We start from the raw sequence: 20,257 nt of genomic DNA on the forward strand, positions 1-20,257 counted from the left end.
GACCCCTGTAGATGCAGTAGAGATGATGACGTTTTGGGGTCTGGTGTTTCATATGGGCATAGTAAAAAAGCCAGAAATTAGGCAATATTGGAGTACAGATGTTCTGTACAGCACCCCATTTTACCCGTATGGCCATGCCCCGGGCTCGATTTGAGACGATCCTTAAATTTTTGCATTACAACGATAATGCACAGTGCCCACCCAGAGATGATCCCACCTTTGACCGGCTATTCAAAGTCAGGCCGGTCATTGATCATTTCAGTGCCAAATTTGAAGAGATGTACATCCCAGATAAATTCATTTGCATAGACGAGTCCCTTATACATTTTAAAGGAAGGGTTAAATTCCGCCAGTACCTTCCCAGTAAGAGGGCAAGGTATGGCATAAAAATGTATAAGCTGTGTGAAAGCACCTCAGGGTACACTCACAGGTTTAGGGTATATGAAGGGAAGGATTCAAGAATTGAACCGCCAGAATGCCCCCCCTCCCTCGTAGGTGTTAGTGGAAAAATTGTCTGGGATTTAGTGCACCCCTTCCTGGATAAAGGTTATCACCTCTATGTGGATAACTTTTACACTAGCATCCCCCTGTTTAAGGCCCTTGGTTCAAGAGGTACAGCAGCTTGCGGTACTGTGCGCAAGAACCAAAGAGGCCTCCCAAAAACGCACATTGCCCAAGTAATGAGAAGGGGTGAAAGCAGGGGAATATGCACCGAAAATATGTTGTTGGTCAAATATAAGGACAAGAGGGATGTCCTTATACTGACAACAATTCACGGAGACAGTACCACCTCCGTCCCTGTACGAGGTACCAGTACCCACACCTCAAAACCTAATTGTATCCTGGATTACAATAGGTACATGGGCGGAGTGGATCTTTCAGATCAGGTACTGAAGCCGTACAGTGCCCTGCGGAAAACAAAAATCTGGTACAAGAAGCTGGCCGTGTATATCATCCAGATGGCACTGTATAACGCTTACGTGCTATTCCGTTCTACCGGCCAGAGGGGGACATTTATGCACTTTCAAGAGGAAGTCATAAAGGGCCTAGTATTTGGGAACCAGCAGGCAGAGGGCCCCAGTACTTCTAGTACTGGCCCCCGTATTGTACCAGGGCAGCATTTTCCGAACGAAATCCCCTCCACTGCAAGAAAGGGCAGGACACAAAAAAGGTGCAAAGTTTGCTATAAAAAGGGAATAAGAAAGGAAACTATTTTCCACTGTGAAACTTGCCCCGACAAACCCGGCCTATGTATAAAGGAGTGTTTTAAAATATACCACACATCTATGGATTATTAGGTTCATCATTTCACCGTGCTTGGGGGGTCTTGCTAATGCCACATAGCACCCACCAACATTCCACCAGAATCTGAGCTGCAAAATCCAAAAATCACTCCTTCCCTTCTGAGTCCTGCCATGCACCCAACTGGTATTTTTTGGTCACATATGAGGCATTGCCATACTCGGGAGAAATTGGGGCACAGATTTTGGGGTGCTTTTTCTCCTTCATACCTTCTGAAAATGAAAAATTTTGAGCCAGAACTGCATTTTTGTGTAAAAAAATGTAATTTTTCATTTTCACTGCCCAGTTGTATCAAAATTGGTGAAACCCCTGGGGGTTTGAAATGTACACTATACCCCTAGATGAATTCCCTGAGGGGTGTAGTTTGCAAAATGGGGTCACTTGTGGGGGGGTTCCACTGTATTGGTGCTTTGGGGGTCTTGCTAATGCGACATAGCACCCACCATCATTCCACCAGAATTTGTGCTGCAAAATCCAAATATCACTCCTTCCCTTCTGAGTCCTGCCACTTTTTGGTCACACATGAGGCATTGCCGTACTCGGGAGAAATTGGGGCACATTTTGGGGTGCTTTGTCTCCTTCATTCCTTCTGAAAATGAAAAATTTTGAGCCAGAACTGCATTTTTGTGTAAAAAAATGTAATTTTTCATTTTCACTGCCCACTTGTATCAAAATTGGTGAAACCCCTGGGGGTTTGAAATGTACACTATACCCCTAGATGAATTCCCTGAGGGGTGTAGTTTGCAAAATGGGGTGACTTGTGGGGGGGTTCCACTGTATTGGTGCAACATAGCACCCACCATTCATTCCACCAAAATCTGTGCTGCAAAATCCAAAAATCACTCCTTCCCTTCTGAGTCCTGCCATGCACCCAACTGGTATTTTTTGGTCACATGTGAGGCATTGCCGTACTCGGGAGAAATTGGGGCACAGATTTTGGGGTGCTTTTTCTCCTTCATACCTTCTGAAAATGAAAAATGTTGAGCCAGAACTGCATTTTTGTGTAAAAAAATGTAATTTTTCATTTTCACTGCCCACTTGTATCAAAATTGGTGAAACCCCTGGGGGTTTGAAATGTACACTATACCCCTAGATGAATTCCCTGAGGGGTGTAGTTTGCAAAATGGGGTCACTTGTGGGGGGGTTCCACTGTATTGGTGCTTGGGGGGTCTTGCTAATGCGACATAGCACCCACCAAAATTCCACCAGAATCTGAGCTGCAAAATCCAAAAATCACTCCTTCCCTTCTGAGTCCTGCCATGCACCCAACTGGTATTTTTTGGTCACATGTGAGGCATTGCCGTACTCGGGAGAAATTGGGGCACATATTTTGGGGTGCTTTTTCTCCTTCATACCTTCTGAAAATGAAAAATTTTGAGCCAGAACTGCATTTTTGTGTAAAAAAATGTAATTTTTCATTTTCACTGCTAACTTGTATCAAAATTGGTGAAACCCCTGGGGGTTTGAAATGTACACTATACCCCTAGATGAATTCCCTGAGGGGTGTACTTTGCAAAATGGGGTGACTTGTGGGGGGGTTCCACTGTATTGGTGCAACATAGCACCCACCATTCATTCCAACAAAATCTGTGCTGCAAAATCCAAAAATCACTCCTTCCCTTCTGAGTCCTGCCATGCACCCAACTGGTATTTTTTGGTCACATGTGAGGCATTGCCGTACTCGGGAGAAATTGGGGCACAGATTTTGGGGTGCTTTTTCTCCTTCATACCTTCTGAAAATGAAAAATTTTGAGCCAGAACTGCATTTTAGTGTAAAAAAAATGTAATTTTTCATTTTCACTGCCCACTTGTATCAAAATTGGTGAAACCCCTGGGGGTTTGAAATGTACACTATACCCCTAGATGAATTCCCTGAGGGGTGTAGTTTGCAAAATGGGGTCACTTGTGGGGGGGTTCCTAACTTTTAGCATCTTATGGTGCCTAGAAACCTACATGGTGCCTAAAAAATAATCTCATAAAAAGGAGGCTCCAAAATCAAGTAGGTGCTCCTTCTATTATGAAGCCTGTGGTTTGGTCAACGTGCACACTAGGGCCACATATAGGATATTTATGAAAACAAAAGAATTGGGGGAATCAATTTTTAGTCACATTTCTCTAGTAAAATCTACTGTGTTCCTTAGAAAAATGTATTCAAATTGCAAATCTGCAAAAAAAATGAAATTTTGAAATTTCACCTACACTTTGTTTTAATTCCTGTGAAACACCTAAAGGGTTAACAAACTTCCAAAATGCTGTTTTGAATACTGTGAGGGGTGCAGTTTTTGAAATGGTATCATTTATGGGGGTGTCTCACATACAAGTCCCTCAAAGTCACATCAGAACTGAACTGGTCCCTAAAAAAATCAGTGTTTGAAATTTTCTTGAAAATTTGAGAATTTGCTATTCATATTGTAAGCCTCCTAGTGTCCAAAAAAATTAAAAGGAAGTTGAAATAATGATGGAAACATAAAGTAGACATATGGTCTATGTTAGTTATTAACTATTTTGAGTGGTATGATTATTTGTCTCACAAGCAGAAAATTTAACATTTTGCAAATTGCTAAATTTTCCATTTTTTCACGACATTTTGGTATTTTTCACAAAAAAACACAGACTGTATTGACCCAAATTTACCACTAATTTGAAGTACAATGTGTCACGAAAAAACAATCTCAAAACCACTGGGATAAGTAAAAGCAAAAAAAAGTTATCCCCACTTAAGTGAGACATGTCAGATTTGAAAAAAAGGGCTCTGTCAGGAACGCAAAAACTGGCTCTGTCAGGAAGGGGTTAAACCAGTGGTAGCCAACCCTAGCCCTCGAGAGCTACCAACCGTTCAAATTTTCCAGACAACCTAGCTGCTGCACTCATCACTGAAACGTTTTAAAAGATACAAAGATGGAGCTAATTAGCTCACTTGTGATTCTGTGAGGAGACCTGCAAAACATGCACTGTTGGTAGCTCTCGAGGACTAGGGTTGGCTACCCCAGCCTTAAACCATATTTGATACTTATTTCTTTGTAAGGATATCATTATTATATTATATCGCAAGCATGTTTGAATTGTTCTTCTGTATTTACCTCTACCACCTCTGATGGGAGGCTATTCCACTTATCCACTACCCTTTCTGTGAAGTAATTCTTACTCACATTTCCCCTGAATCTTCCTTCCTCTAGTTTCAGTGCATGTCCTCGTGTTCTGCTGCTCCTCTTCCTGTGAAGAATGTCTCCCACCTGTACCTTGTTAAAACCCTTGATATATGTGAACGTTTCTATCATGTCCCCCCTTTCCCTTCTCTGCTCTAAAGTTTATATATTAAGATCTTTTAGTCTTTCCTGGTATGTTTTGTGATGTAGGCCATGCACCATTTTAGTTGCCCTTCTTTGTTCAGTCTCTAATGTATTTATATCCTTCTGGAGATATGGCCTCCAGAACTGAACACAATACTCTAGGTGAGGTTGTACCAATGACCTATACAGTGGCATTATTACTTCTTTCTTTCTACTGCTGATACCTCTCCCTATGCAACCAAGCATCTGACTTGCCTTCTTCATTCCCTTAACAGTCGAGTTTTGAAAAATCCCTGCTTGGTTGGGTCATATGTTCCAGGTAACCCAGCAGGTGCACAGGAAGAGATCACTAACTGTCATATTTTCCAGAGCACAATGGTGATGCATTGTAAAGGTATGGTGCACATTTGTCCACATAACTCCAAAACAAAGCAGTCATTTAACGCCAATATTTTTCTGCTAATCTATCGATTTCAATTCCTTCATTTTGTTTGACGCACCCTGCTAGGACAAGAGCATCATAGATGTCAATCCTAAAGTTGTCTTTATGCTATTAATATGATATAATTAGACATTCTAATATGCTTGGATCGCTATATTATTGATCTTTTCTTAAGCACATTGGTTATAATTGGTGGCAGGCAGGTTGCTCTATGACCTGATCCTAATTTATGGATTACGACTTCCAAATCAGTCCACGCCCGATCTTTCTGAATGTGTTATTGCTCCACATCAGTTTCAGTGGAGACCACACCTTCATTAGGACTTGATTGCATGACCTCATATTCCAGTCAATATGTAGTTATATTAAGCTGTGTACACATGAGCAAAAATTGCTGGCAATATGGTCGCACTCCAGTTTTTAGCCCTTTTTCGACCAGCTGATTCCCTCTGCGGCTCCCCCAGCAGAGGTTCGCCTTCATCATCGACCATCAGTGGTCGCTGATAAAAACGGGATGCTGAGCGATATATCGCCCCGTATGTACGCACCTTTAGAGAGGTCTCATCGGAAGAACATTTTCTGTTCCTAGTGGAAATCTCTGTCCCTATATGTCAGGGGTGTTCAGCATGCAGACCTCCAGCCACTGTGGAACTACACATCCCAACATTCCTCACACACATCTTGGATTGAGTAGTTGCACAGCGAACACTGTAACTGTCCATCTAAGAGACCTAAACCTGCTTTATGCAGCCCACACACGATTTTAGATAGCGTTTTGTACTTTTAAAGTACAAAACGCATCGTGCATACAATTATCGGGGTGTATTCGTGCGGCGTGTGCGACGCGATGCTGTGCGCGTTCCCGGGGGCCGATTTTAGATGTCTAAAAAAGTATGTGCAGCAGGTACTTTTTTGGACATTATCGCATAGCATCGGGCTCAGCATTATACAGGCATACGAGCCGATGCTATACGATGGTTTTTTTTTGGGGGGGAAATAATTACATACAAATTGTTATCAACAACTTTATTGCAGGTTTAAAACATGTGAACTCGAACAAAATAAAGGTCAGAAAAAGCCAGTGAAAAAATGTGCGTAAATCGCACAGCATCGCATCGCAGACAGCAAAATAACCATCGTATCGGGTCATGCTTAATTCTGGCAGAAAAATTGTAAAGAACCATTGTACAGCCAAAAACGCATAGCACTGAAATCGGTGCGTGTGTGGGCACCATTAGAGTGAACTAATTTTAAAGGCTTGGCAACCTGTGGCTATCCAGCTGATGTGAAACTACAAATCCCAGCATGCCCAGTCACCGGTTTGCAATTAAGGTATACTGAAACTGGTGCGGGGTGTCCTGGGATATGTAGTTTTAAAACAGCAAGAAAGTCAGAGGAAAAACTGATCCATACAATATGCCCGACACCCCAGACAGGGAAGCCCAGTAGACGGCGATGCCTGGCGCTTCCCCGGCAGCACAGCGACTCGGCCGGGGCCGCCCCCTTTGATGATGGCGGTGGCTGGACCCGTCTCCTTTGATGGTGTCGCTGTCCGGGCACACCCCTTTTGTGACGTCGGCAGCCCGGGACCACCCACAGCTGTGACCGTCAGTGGGCCCGGTCTGCCACCCCCGGTGCCCTGCCTGCACAAAATCCTAGAGGGAACACTATTAAGGGCTAAAGCAGTGGTTCCCAAACTTTTTCAAATCACGGCACCCTAGAGCATCAGAATTTATTTCATGGCACCCCTAGGTCAAAAGTTTTCAAAAAATTAAGTACATTGTTTTATATGTCTTACAAAGGTTTATTTATAGATGAGGGACAGGATTAGCTTCTGTTTGTCCACATATTTTATTATTTACAGCCCACCAGCAATGTTTTTGCCTTTTACATTGAGCATAAATAATTTGAATTGGTCCTGGACCACCATTCCAAGGCACCCCTGTAAGTGTCCCGAGGCACCCCAGGGAGTCGCGGCACACAGTTTGGGAACCACTGGGCTAAAGTCTTTTTTGTCTGTCTTCCAATAAATTGCAGGAGTGAACTGGTTTATGTTCACCAATCTATGCTATAAATGCTCTTGTGGTCGCCGCAGCATAAAACGTACCACAAAGACACTTAAGGAAGGAAATACAAAATCTGTGTTGCATGTTTATATAGCTTTTTTTTTTTTTTAAGTAGATGAAATCCCTTTACTAATATGTGTATTGGCTTCTTTGCAGTAGGATGGTCTGCTGCAATTTTTCAGTGTTTTCATTGCAACATTTGGCACTAGCGCCTTTTTTTTTTTTTTTTTTTTTTATTAATCAAATTCATGCCTTAAGTGATGACTTTTCCTCCTACTTTAACACTAGGCAGTAAGGTTTAGCAGTAAGCATGCCTGACATATCGTGCTTTGCAGTTCTATGTTTTTTTTTTGCCATGCACCTTTAAAGCAGGCTAGTTCCCTAACGCAGGGGTGGCCAAATCGGTCCTCGAGATCTACCAACAGTCCATGTTTTCCAAATCACCTAGCTGGTGCACAGCTAGGTCTCATTAATGTCAAGTCAGCGAGAAGTTTTAATTTTCCTTCTATAGTCCAATGGCAGCCATCTTGGACACTGCTCAAGTGAATGTTCCTGTTTTTTGACCCCCACTTTCCCCTTTTTTGCTCAGTCACATCCGTTGAATGAGTATGTATATCATTCCTTATGGTTATCACGTAGACTTCAGTGGTAAAAGGTCTGCATAAAAGGTGACTGGAGTGTCACATGATACTTCTACAGCAGCGGTTCCTAACCTGGGCCACTCGTACCTCTTGGGGTAATCTGCAGACTGGTTGGGGGTACGTAAAAATATTGGTATTGGCAGAAGAAGTTATCTACCGATGGCGTAAGAAGTCTCCCATTTCCATGGAGACTTAACAATGTTGCGTCACTTCGTGTTCCTCCTTCGTCTCCTCATGCTTTTGTCCAAACATCAATCCACTAGGAGCTACCCGCGCTGCCCTCTGACGTCAGTGACTATTTGCCCCATGCTGCCACAGGTGGAGGAAGCAGCCGCATTAATCCTACGGGCGTTAACGGGAACCTCAGAGACAGTACACAGCCAGCGGCCGGACACAGAGGGACCCGATTCCTGACCGGACACTACTCCTCCGCTGCTCCTTAATGTAAGGACACTCACACTGCTCAATTCCACTCCACTCTTTGGTACTGTCAGTATTTCAAATTGAGAGTAGGTGTTACTCCTAACTGAAAGGCCTAATCAAAGGGTACGGGAGAGAAAAAAGGGAACCGCTGCTCTATCTGGTACGAGGCAAAACTTCTGTAGATGGACATGATTTTCTTTTCTGAGTTTATACCGAGCCAATGCACAGCACATGTGCGGCAGGTACTTTTTTTAACTAGATCGCATCTCGTTCAAAATGCACGCTGCTGTAACACATTGCATGCATTTTAAACTAATTGCGATGCGATCAAAATGCATGGGGCGCATCGCACCATATATGGGCACCCTTCGTTTGTCTGGCTCCTAAATTTTCATCCTGGCTCCTAGATTAAAAAAAAAAAAAATTGCCAAGCCATGGCTTATAATCACTGTTGTTCATGGACCGATGTGAGTGGCTAAATGTCATCTGTAAAGCACTGCGGAGTGTGCGAGCGATATAAATAACTTATTAAATGATTAATTATCCCCCATTGGCATTTCCTGCCGCCTGTCTTCATACCATCATGGAGTGCCGATCTATCTGTGAAATAACCCAATCGCTTGGATGGATACTTTTTACCATGGTAGTTTGAGTCAAAAATCTCGAACACAACTTATAAAGTTACTATGCAGTAACGATACAGCTGAGGCACAGATGGTCTCGCGCCTCGATAAATATCGCTAGATCTTATGAGAGTAATGTTTTTTGTGACTTATGAGAACTGATAATTGTGGTCTCTGTTGCCTTGATGCTGAAGGTGTAAATTGGATGAAAGAAGTGAGCAATGTTTTAGCTTTCATTGGCTGTGAACCTCATGTGCTAGCAGTCTGCACCTCAGAGTGCTTTTCCCATGCTGATTCTATGTAAATATACATCGGGAAGTGGAATGTGTACACGGAAGGGCTGGGAGGTGTGTAGGAGGAGGAGGAAGTATCCTCTGTTCATTCACATTTTCTTACACATCCAGCCCCATTGTTACTGTCCTGACTAGATCCCTGACTACATGAGGTTAAGCTGCCTTCAGTTAACGCTTATATATAACTGTTCCACGAGCTGACGACATATTTAAATGTCTTTAGCTGTGCGCTTAGCATATGATGTCTGGATGTAGTTTGTGCTTTTGGTTTATTTTCTCTGATGATCTCACAACGCAGCTGATGTTATAGCTTGGAGCAAAGCAAACCCAGGAGCTAATTTTCTCCTTGAAAGACCATGCTGCGCTGCTGGTGGGGCAGATTTAAAATGTGCTAAAATTATTTAAGTGGGTTGATTCTATTTATCTGTGGGTGGATCTAAGTAATGGGCGACAGTGCGATGTTCAATTGTTCTGCAAGTGCTGCAGCTTCCCATTTGCTTATGCACTGGGGTTAAACTGATATGGGGTGATTCAAGTTTGTTTTGCGCCCCGTGCTGAGCATCTATAATGTTGGTTCCCAACCGAGCAATTCAATTGTCTTTCCATTTGGGTGCAAATTAGTATTGACGCTCCTAAAAGCACCAAGTGGTATTAACAGTTTCTTAAATAGTGCATGGATTCCTTTGCACTTTACAATTGAAAATATCCTCGCAACGTGGGTGACCAGTCTAAAGAAATGGTTCCTTCCATTCTTTGACTTCTGCTCTTACCCAGTTTTGTTACATTACGACACTTCCAATTGTAAAGCCGCTCTATATATAAGTATCTGGTATTAAATAAACGATGGGCTTTGCACACGTTTCTTCTTACACCACAGAGTAGGTTCCTAAGCCGAGCAACAATTGAATTGCTGGTTTTCACTATTTGTAGCTGTGGGGAATGACCCCCATAAAGCAGCTAAACAGACTGCAAAGTATTTGATGTGTGGCCATAAAGTCAGTTTGGTTGCCCAAATGCCTGAGGTGTATTCAGATTTCTGCTTGTACCCCAGAAAAGGTGCGTGAAGTAATCCTTCTGTAAAGGGCATAGCAGCGTGCTGAATTGAATAGCTCTGTGACCTCCTTCTGTTCGATCTTCACTGCCTGCCTCATTGAATTGACCTTGTAGTTATTACTTGGCTCCTCCCTATTTTAAATCTGCATCATAAATGCTGGTTATATGGTGTTACTATAGCTTTTAGCTTTTTATATCCAATGTATAATCAATTACACAGTGATGTGAAATATTTTAACATCTGATAACAAGGCACCTGATGATTTGTATAGAGCATGAGATTTTAATATCAGAAGTGTTTGAGGGCAATTCAGTTGTTGTGCACCCTCGATCTCCTGTGTAAAGAGAGTGCAATTTTTTTTATCGCGTCCAGACCAATTGGTTCTCCGCCCCCTGGGGCAGAAAGCTGAAATGTCTCGCTGTGCACAAAACAATTGAATAACTTCATTGGGTGCCATCTACTGGCGGCCTCATAGATAGACAATTGAATTCTCTAGTGTGTATTCATTCCCATTGTTTGCCTATAGAAATATTGATGAGCCTGTATATGGTGTGCAGGATGTGTCTATGGGACTGATACTGCCGCTGGGGGCCCGGGCTGAAGGTCAGTCCCGGGCCCCAACAATACTAGTGACGGCACTGATTGCAGTTATGGCTAAACTTGACACCCCAGCTGCTGTTGAACTACACATCCCAACATGCCCTGCACCAGTTTTAGCATGGCCAAATAGTAAATGTAGCAGGGAATGCTGGGATGTGTAGTTCAACAGCTGGAGTGTCAAGGTTGGCCATCACTGATCCATTGTCATGTTAGCTGAAACCTCAAAGGTTTGTACCAAAAGGCTGTTCCTTGATTGTTTATTGACTAGACATTAAGGCTGGTTTCTTAGACTGAAACCTATATCTGCAAATGGTTGTGTGTGTTCGATCTATCTTTTAATTCAGGGGTTCCCAATCTTTTTTTAATCACGGCACCCTAGAGTATAAGAATTTTTTTCGCGGCACCCCTAGGCCAAATTTATTTTAATTAGATTGGATTTATATGCTATTCTTAGGGTCAGTTATGTGGAAAAGGGCAGGAATTGCTTCTGTTTGTACACATTTTATGATTGGCAGCCACCAGCACTGGTTTTGCTTATAAATAATTAACCATTAATAATTTTAGTTGGTCCTGGACTACCAACCCAGGGCACCCCTGCATGTGTCCCGAGGCACCCCAGGGAGCCACGGCGCACAGTTTGGGAACCACTGTTTTAATTGTTCTATGTTCCCAATTGCGTGTAAATAAAACCTTGACTCTGGCGCTAGGGGAATGCTCCCCACAGATGTATGTTGCTGTTATCTAGGTTACTCGCCATAATACATTATGCACTAAGGGTTTTACCTGCTCTTGGCTGCTAGGTACACTGCATTCATCACCCAGCTGAGATAGGCGGCATCTTATCTCTGTGCCCAGCATTGCACCTTACTGCATTCAAATCAGTGCAAGATTCAGTCCAATCACCACTAATGTTCTGTGCCCTGCAGCTTCTAAACGTCAGGTACAATTAAAAGGCGTTATTATACCTTTTCCAAGTCACATGGGAGTTTAGTTGACCTATGCATGAAGCAGCATCCCTGTGTGATCATATTCATTCTATAGCATTTATGAAACACATGATATGAATTTAATTTAGGTATCAACTGATACAGAAAGGGCCGACCCCCAATTGAAGCACAGGATGGTCTAGGAAGGCACTGCGCAGATGGAAGTAAGCAAGTTGGCTTGTTATCCACACTCCCTCCCGTCCTCTTCGCTCTGCCGCCTGACCTCTCACCTAATCACCTCCTCCCACTCCAGTGTCCAAGACTTCTCTCGCGCTGCCCCCCTGCACTGGAACAACCTCTCGCCACCCATCAGGCTTTCTGATTCCCTTACCTCCTTCAAGCGCTCCCTCAAAACCCGCTTCTTCCGACTAGCCTATCCCTCCTCCTAACCTCTTTTGCTCCTCCTATCCTGCCTACCCTACCCCTCCATCCGTTCCTACTTATCCTATTGTTTTTCGTTCGTCCACCCACCTCCTTTTAGTCTGTTACCTCTTATGAGTAGGGTCCTCCTTCCTCACGTACTCACCCTACCTCTTTACCTCACCAGCGCTCCTGCCCTGTTCTTCCCTTCCTCTACTTCATCTTCAGTCTCCTCGACAATTTCCACACCTACTTCAGAACTGATGCTGATTTTAGTTCTATATATCTACCCCTATTTATGCTGTATTTTATCAACACACCCTGTAAGTTACCTTGTAATTTATTTTTTTTGTTGGCTATGTACGGCGCTACGGACACTTTGTGGCACCTTATAAATAAACAAACCACTACTACTTGTTAGAAATCAAGAACAGCTTCAAGAACTTGGTGCTCTGACCATGAAGGGCTTTGGAAGTCTGCAAACTAATCTTACAAAGATTCGCCATGTTACAGTCTGTGACGGGATTATTATGTTAGTGACATAGGGCTGGCTAGGTAACGGCCTGGCAGCTGCATTCTGTTCTGGCTGCAAGCTGTGCAGTCTGGAAGACCTGGTTAGAGGGTACTGCAGTATAGGTGTGATGATACTGACTTTAGGTAGAGCTTCTCATTCACATGTCTTCAACCTGTGGCCCTCCAGATGTTGTAGAACTACATGTCCCAGCATGCCCTGACAGTTTTGGCATGCTCTCATAGGAAAAAATGTGGCAATGCATGTTGGAACATGTAGTTTCACAACATCTGGGGGGGGCACAGGTTGAAGACCCATGTTCTAAGGTAATAAAGTGCTAGATCCCGGCTGTGACACTCAGATAAAAGAATCATTATTTGTCCATGATGCTTAAGTAACAGCCACTATCCAGAGCAATACCAGTATTCTGACCATGGTCTGTGTCTTGCAATTCTGAACTCCCAAGTGTATGTCCTGTTGGTTTGCTTTGCTACTACAGTCTACCCTGCCGGCTGTACTGGGCATGCCCAAGGTTTCACTACTCATGCGAGAGCACCTGCGCAGCCCGGAACTGGCAGGGACCATTGACCATTGACTGTCCCTGCTGTGGAGATATGGCATTGCCACCCTGTAGCTCTCAACATCTATAGCTGCAGGAGGTGGAACGGTCAGCGCTGCTGACCGTTAATACATTGCCCTACAGATCAGTGTGCTAACCTTTAGATAACAGCACCAATACATACAGGGGATGCATTTACCAGACGTTCTCATACAAGGGGAGAAGCGGTATTGTTCCATCAGGATTGAGGGGTGAATTTATGAAGCTTGGAGAAGTGTTATCTATCCCCATAAAGAACGTTATGAGCAAGGTGATAATGGTTCAGCCAATCAGCTACAATATGTAAATTGACAGGTAAGAGCTGGTTGGCTGAACCATTATCACCTTGCTCATAACGTTCTTTATGGGGATAGATAACACTTCTCCAAGCTTCATAAATTCACACCTCAGTCACTACCACCTGGCACTCATCTCCTGGAGCTCAGCCAGGAAGCTGTTTAGGGTTGTTACTGGGTTGTCAGTACCTGTAAAGGACAGGTACAGTTGTGTAATTATCTCCACAGCAGTGGTAGACCAGGCCATGATGTCTGGTTTATTTTCATCATTGGAATACACTATTCAGGGTGACTTTTATTATACTTAATTAGCAGTATGTCTTATACATGAGTTTTCTAACTAGATGAGCTCAAAACTCACTGTTAATGAGTTATAGATGTATTTGCATAACTTGTATTATAAATAATTTGCCGTTGCCAATGAGTTTCTGACGTAGAAAAGGAAACCCGTCAGGAAATATGTAGCGATAGTAGCTGGGGTAAGTAACGGGGCTCATGTCCATGCATGGTTTGATCAAACACCACATTAGATGTACACAATAGTTATTTTGACATTAAATTGTTTAGTAATGTTTCATAGTAACTTTAAGCTGGTTCCTAATCTGGTTGTCAGTGACAAAACTGTACAAATTCCATATCGGTCTCTAGCGGCCTGCCACTTACAAAAAGCTGATTCCAATTGGGCACTTCATATGCCAGTCAACATTAGATGATTTTACCTGTCTCCTCGCCCCCCCGCTGCCAGCTCAGCTTTTCTCTGTATGATAAAATTACTTGGTATGGATCAGTCCACAATCTTCTTTTTATCAGGATTAGTCTTCCTTTTAAAAATTAAAATACAATAGAAAATAACTCTTCTCCTGGCGAGGGGACATCCAGCCCTGGGGACACTCTCAGACATCATAAAATACACACAGGTGTTGCCTAAAGGTGCCAATACTCAGGTCCAATTTGGGACGATTTCACCCGATTCTGACAGATTAGGCCGATATATTGTGTGACATCGGCTCAAATCGGAGGTGTTTTGACGTGATTGGGACGTTCAGGGGTGGCCAAACTGGTCCTGGGGATCTACCAACGGTCCAAACCACCTAGCTGGTTCACAGCTGTAGTCATTACTAATGCTGGCCACACATCAGACCAGCTTTCCTCCAACCATCCAACTAGTTGCTTGAATGGAGTAAAAATCTGGAACTGGATGGGAGCAAAGGACAATCAGAAATGTGCTCACAAACCGAGGAAAATGGACTAAAATATTCAGTCAAATTGTTTAAATCAAACAGGTTCAACTACAGTACATTGAGCAACAGTCCTTTGTCCTTTTCCAGATTTTGGGAGCAAATTTTTTAAGTAAATATTACATTTGCTCCCATCCAGTACCATATTTTTATTCCATCCAAGCAACTAGTTGGATAGTTGGAGAAAAGTTGGTCTGATGTGTGGCCAGCATTACTGTCACATGACCCAAATCCCCTAGCTGGTGCACAGCTGTAGTCATTACTAAGTGTCACATTTTCATACAGGCTGAATTCATTCCTACTCTAGATCCGCAGGTTGCCTGAAAACATGAACTATTGGTAGATCTTGGGCAGGTTTGGCCACCCCTGCTGTAGGTCATACATGCAGCATGCATCTATTGTAATCTGATCATCAGCAGCTAAAGCACCTCCAATGTATTGCATCTGATTGCACATGAACTCCCCTCGGCAGTTTTTACGAAAAAATTATATGAAACCTTGTTTCATGCACAAATAAAGCGGCTGCGCTATGCAAAGCCGTCCGCCCCTACTGACAGTGCCGGGCAGGGGGAAAGCCGCTCAGTGTGTATGCGCTGAGCAGCTTTCCCCCACCGCGATCATCGTTGTCCAAGTGTGTATGGACCTTTAAACTCCATACACCTGGAGCAATATATTGCTCAGTTTCTCCTCTATATCAGCGACCATAGATGCTGATGAAAAGGAGATACTGCTGGGGGAAGTTGCAGGGGGACACAGCTGGTAACCGGGAAGCCGCTGGTCTCAGAAGCATGCTCCAGTGACCATTGCAGGACTGGCCGTGGGAAAATGCTCCCGGCGACAGTCGCCCCTTATGCCCGGGGATATGGTCGCTCAGCGTCCATATCCCCTGTGATTCTTGCTAGAATTGCACCATGTGTACAGGGCTTAAGACCTTGGTTGTCCCTGAACATCGTTGTGGCAGGGCAGCTTATTACTGCACAGTGGTTTCCAGGAACCCAGTTTTGTTTCCTGACTCTGGTCTAACCGCTAACTGTAGACCTGTTCCACACCTGGTCACCAGCGATCAGACACTGCTGTGCTACCCGCTGCTCTCAGCTAGGTCTCTATTCTTCCTCCTCTGCTAATTGTACATGATCAGAGCCTGATAACAGGATGCAGCTTTCTAATGTTTTATTCTGCTCCTGATTTCTTACAGAGGTACTGAATATTCATCTGCGGCGCTAATATTGCCAAGCATTCCAGGGCAGCTGTGAGTGATAACGTTAATCTGATCGTTGTGTGTGTAATGGGGCAATTCAGTTACATGTGATCAGCAGCAGAACTCTTACCTCGCCTGTACAAATGTATATATTACCTTGTGCTGCATAGGGATCTGCAGGAAAATGCACAATGCTTGGTTTCCCTATGTATGCAATAGCTGCACACTGCACCGTACCCCAGGGCATTGTGTGTGATGGGGATGACCTCTGTTACTATATATTGGCTGGTGAACCTTGGCATATCTTTCGCCCCCTGTTCCCAAGCTAGGTAGCATGCGCGTTGTACTTGTGTTTTATAAAGGGGCCACATGGCTTATAGCGCTTTGCACTGCAATGCAGTCTTGCTGTGTGCTGGGGAGCGGTTATTAAGCAAAGTATTGTTCCGAAGGTTCTCTCCTGCATCTTTTACTGAGTTCACACCCCCCCCCTCCCCCTCCTCCACTCTCCTGCTCTGTCTATCCCTAATGCATGTGCTTGTCTGATCTATCATGTGTCTATGCTTCTGCGTCCCTCCTCTGCCAGTACCCCTACAAAATTAAAATTCCTCACCTATACAGCTCGTCATCTCTTACACTTACATCTCCAACTTCCTGTCCTCCTACGCTCCTTTCTACTCTCTGGTCAAGCAGTGACCACGCTCTCCCTCTGCTGTACTCCCAAACTCCTTTGCTTTAAGTGCTCTCTTTATTTATTTATTTATTTATTAATCGGTTCTTATATAGCGCATACATATTCCAACCCACTTGATTTCATTCAAGCATCCTGGAATTACAGCATGATCACTTCTGACCTACCCACAATACCTCACCCCTACTTCTCTCTACCACCAGTAACGCTCTTCTCTTTACAGTGTACGCTCTTAAGACACAATGGGGCATATGTATTAAGCTTTAACAAGAGATAAACATCCAGCCAATCACCTGCTAACTGCCATGTTACAGGCTGTGTTTGAAAAAAGTCAGTAAGGAGCTGATTGGCTGGACGTTTATCTCTCCATATCACCCTTGCATTTATCTAATGTTAAGGCTTAATACATCTGTCCCAATGTATCTATATCTGTAATTGTGTGAGAATGCACAAGTGGTAGTGGTTGCCTAATTAGGGTCAAGCGTGGCACTTGTATTAAAGACCGTAGTGGGCAGTCTCTTCAGTGTGGCAAACCTTCTGGAGGCACGTTATCAAAGTCTCTATACGGACAAATGTGTAATCACTAAAGCAGTAATGGTGAACCTTGACACTCCAGCTGTTATTGAACTACACATCCCAGCATGCCATGCTACAGTTCTACTATTTATTTGGCCATGCTAAAATACATGATAACATGATGCAGGGCATGCTGGGATGTGTAGTTCGACAACAGCTGGAGTGTCGAGGTTATCCATCACTGGACTAAAGCATAGGTTTCCATATATGGGGATTGCGCCTTGGTATACACAGGTGTTGCCTTAAATACACGGGTGTTGCTTGCATAGGTGTAAAATTGTTTGCACACATTTCTGATGTAAATATAATCGCATAAGCACATAATAAACAACCATTCATATTGGGTCTGTATATTGAACATTGATTTGTTTTCACCCCTGTGCCTATATGACGTTCCTAATTCTTGATTTACCACTGTCCTATGCACCTCGGACCTCAGTGTGCTTTGTGTAAGGCCGGATGCGCTTTGTGGCAGCTATGTAATACTCACCCTGTACAAACAGGACTACAGCACCCATCTATCTAATCCTCCAGCTTCTTTATTTATCACACACACACGCTAGTTTCACAGTCTGTCAGTGAGGCCTTCTGCATTGTACTTTTCTTTTGAGTGGTGAAAGCCCACAGACTCTCCACCCCCTCCCAGTCCCTTTCTTATCTTTTCCTACCTCCAATCTGTCTGCTCATCTCCCCCTCTCCATATCCAGTAAGCTTGAAACAGATTGGTGTCCCTGCAAAAATTGTTTTCACTTTTTGTAATGACATTGTTTAGCACACAAAGGTGTAATTTGGTCTGTTGGGTGGCGCCTAGTGGTCACTGGTGCGTACACACGGGGAGATATATTGCTCAGTGTCTCCTTTTCATCAGCGACCAGAGATGGTCGCTGATGAAAGGGAACCTCTGCCGCGGTGCCGCAGAGGTAATTAGCTGGTTCCAGGAGCAAGCTCCTGCGACCAGCGATTAGAACGGGGCTGAAAACGGGAGCGCGCACCTGACGATAAATCGCCGGGGCACACTCCCATCACTGGCAATATGGTCGCCAGCAACCATATTCCCAGCGATATCAGCCCCTATCGCAGCCGTGTGCACAGTTATATAGTTATCGATATACAGTATATGTCTAGTGTCCATGCAGCTCCGAAACACTGCCATCTGTTGGAAGCGAGTGAGACTACATCTACTAGCTTTCGAAGAGTTTGCTTTCAAGCAGGCTTTACACTACCATCTGTTGGCAGCAAGTGAAACTACACCTAGCTTTCGAAGCATTTGCTTTGAGCGGGCTTACTAGTACACATATTTATATAAAAGGCTGTATTTTATATAGACCTTCTATTGACAGAACAACTAATATTGCATTATACCTCACGGTCAGTGATGTCCTACATGGTCATATTCCTCATACAGGAATTTTACTTTTGTTGGAGTTCCTTTTGGATCGGACATGTTCGCTCTGCTTTGCTCAGCTAATTATTTGTGCAGTGGTGTCTGTATAACGACCAGTGGTGGAAACATTGGCTGACAGAGCGGCGTATTAAGTACCATAGGATACAGTTTAAATGCAGTGTGATACAACAGCCCCCCTTGCAGTAATGAGCCATCTGGCACAGCTAATTAGTATCGCGTGCATTCCACCTTAACGAATATTCAGGTATCCAGTCTGTGTGAAGCCGCAATTGCGCCATATGTTTTGCTAGTGCAGTTTAATTTTGGGGGCTGGGTGGGCACCTAGTCTTGGCGCCATGTTGGGTGTTTATTATCTGATATGATAGCATCTGTGTTTTGCATGTATTTAGCCCTATGTTACATATGTAGACAGATATGTTATGCTGTTGTACATTATTATATTGGTGACAGCTGAGGCTGCTCAGATTCGGGCCACATACTTTAAGTATGTAATAATGGTTATGTCCGGGGTGCTTTTACCGTGTGTCCTAATTATTTAACGGGAGATTCTTTAAAAGCATCCATCATCGCCCTGTATTGTGCAGGGCTTTGTTCTGTCTCTTCGGATTCAGTTAAATGCTGCGTTCAGCTGTAGCTTGTGGATCTAGGAATGTATTGTCATTGCTGTGATGTGTCCTGGAAGCACCTTCCCCGTCTTCTCAGATCTCGATTTCCTCCCATTTGTGCCATTGGATCACCCCTCTGTATCCTTTTTGCCTGCAAAGTAATGCTGTTTAGGAAATAGCCTCTGTTTGTGATGCACCAGAACATTGAGACGACGAGACAACTGGGGAATCAGGGCCTTTCAATCATTTGGAAGTGTGTGTGTGTGTGTGTGTGTGTGTAAAGACTATATTGTAGGGTGCCTGGAAATATAGCCCGGCTTAAGAATTACGCTATTTGGTAAATGCGTGCAAGCCACTAGAAGGGGGTAGTTTGGAAACCAATATACAGGTGTCCTATGTAGACCAAGATACGCCGTTCCGAATGTAATTTCCTTTTGTGAAACTTGTATATCTGCACGACTGCCGCTGAACCTGTGTACAAAAGCACAACGGAACGTGGGATGAAGAAAAAAAACTGCAGCTGCTACATTGCAGCACTTTGTATATAGAATCAGACTCTGTCTCACACAAGTGTTGTATATCCATTTCATCAGTGCAGTCTAGTGATTTGGTTATTGCACCGCGATTCATGCACATTCATATGAAAAAGTTGCTGGACAGAAGCCACGTCCCACTGGAGCTGGGGCACAGATGTTTGGCGTGGCAGCTCAGTATACCCAAGTTGTAAGGTGTGGTGTTGTGAGATGTTGCTTTATAGATTATAGTGATAATGTGATATTATTTAACTAGTGGATTGCCTTAATATATTTCATGGGTGACTTGTGTATAGTGTCGGCATGACTGGTGCCACCTCCCCTTATATTAATTCCTGGTGGTCTTGTTGCCTGTCATGACCCATATCATCCTGTACTAGTCTGTGTATGCGGCTTGTGAGCTTTGGAGACTTATTGTAGCTTTTCCGGTAAATGTAGAGGTGTTTTTTTTTTTTTTTTTTTGTCTCAACTTTAAAAACAAACCGTTTCATCTACTTGATGTTGAGAAGTTTGAAACGGGGACACCAAT

At 43.7% G+C, this 20,257-nt stretch overlaps 1 protein-coding gene across 4 annotated transcripts in view; it reads left to right on the forward strand.

Annotated features, from left to right (window-relative positions):
• The window catches only part of FAM193A (family with sequence similarity 193 member A), an 85,939-nt gene that overhangs the window by 22,229 nt on the left and 43,453 nt on the right, over nucleotides 1-20,257 (forward strand). The window lies entirely within an intron of this gene.

The sequence above is a fragment of the Crinia signifera genome, chromosome 1 (assembly GCF_055691185.1).
Source record: "Crinia signifera chromosome 1, ASM5569118v1, whole genome shotgun sequence".
NCBI classification, from domain to species: Eukaryota; Metazoa; Chordata; class Amphibia; order Anura; family Myobatrachidae; genus Crinia; species Crinia signifera.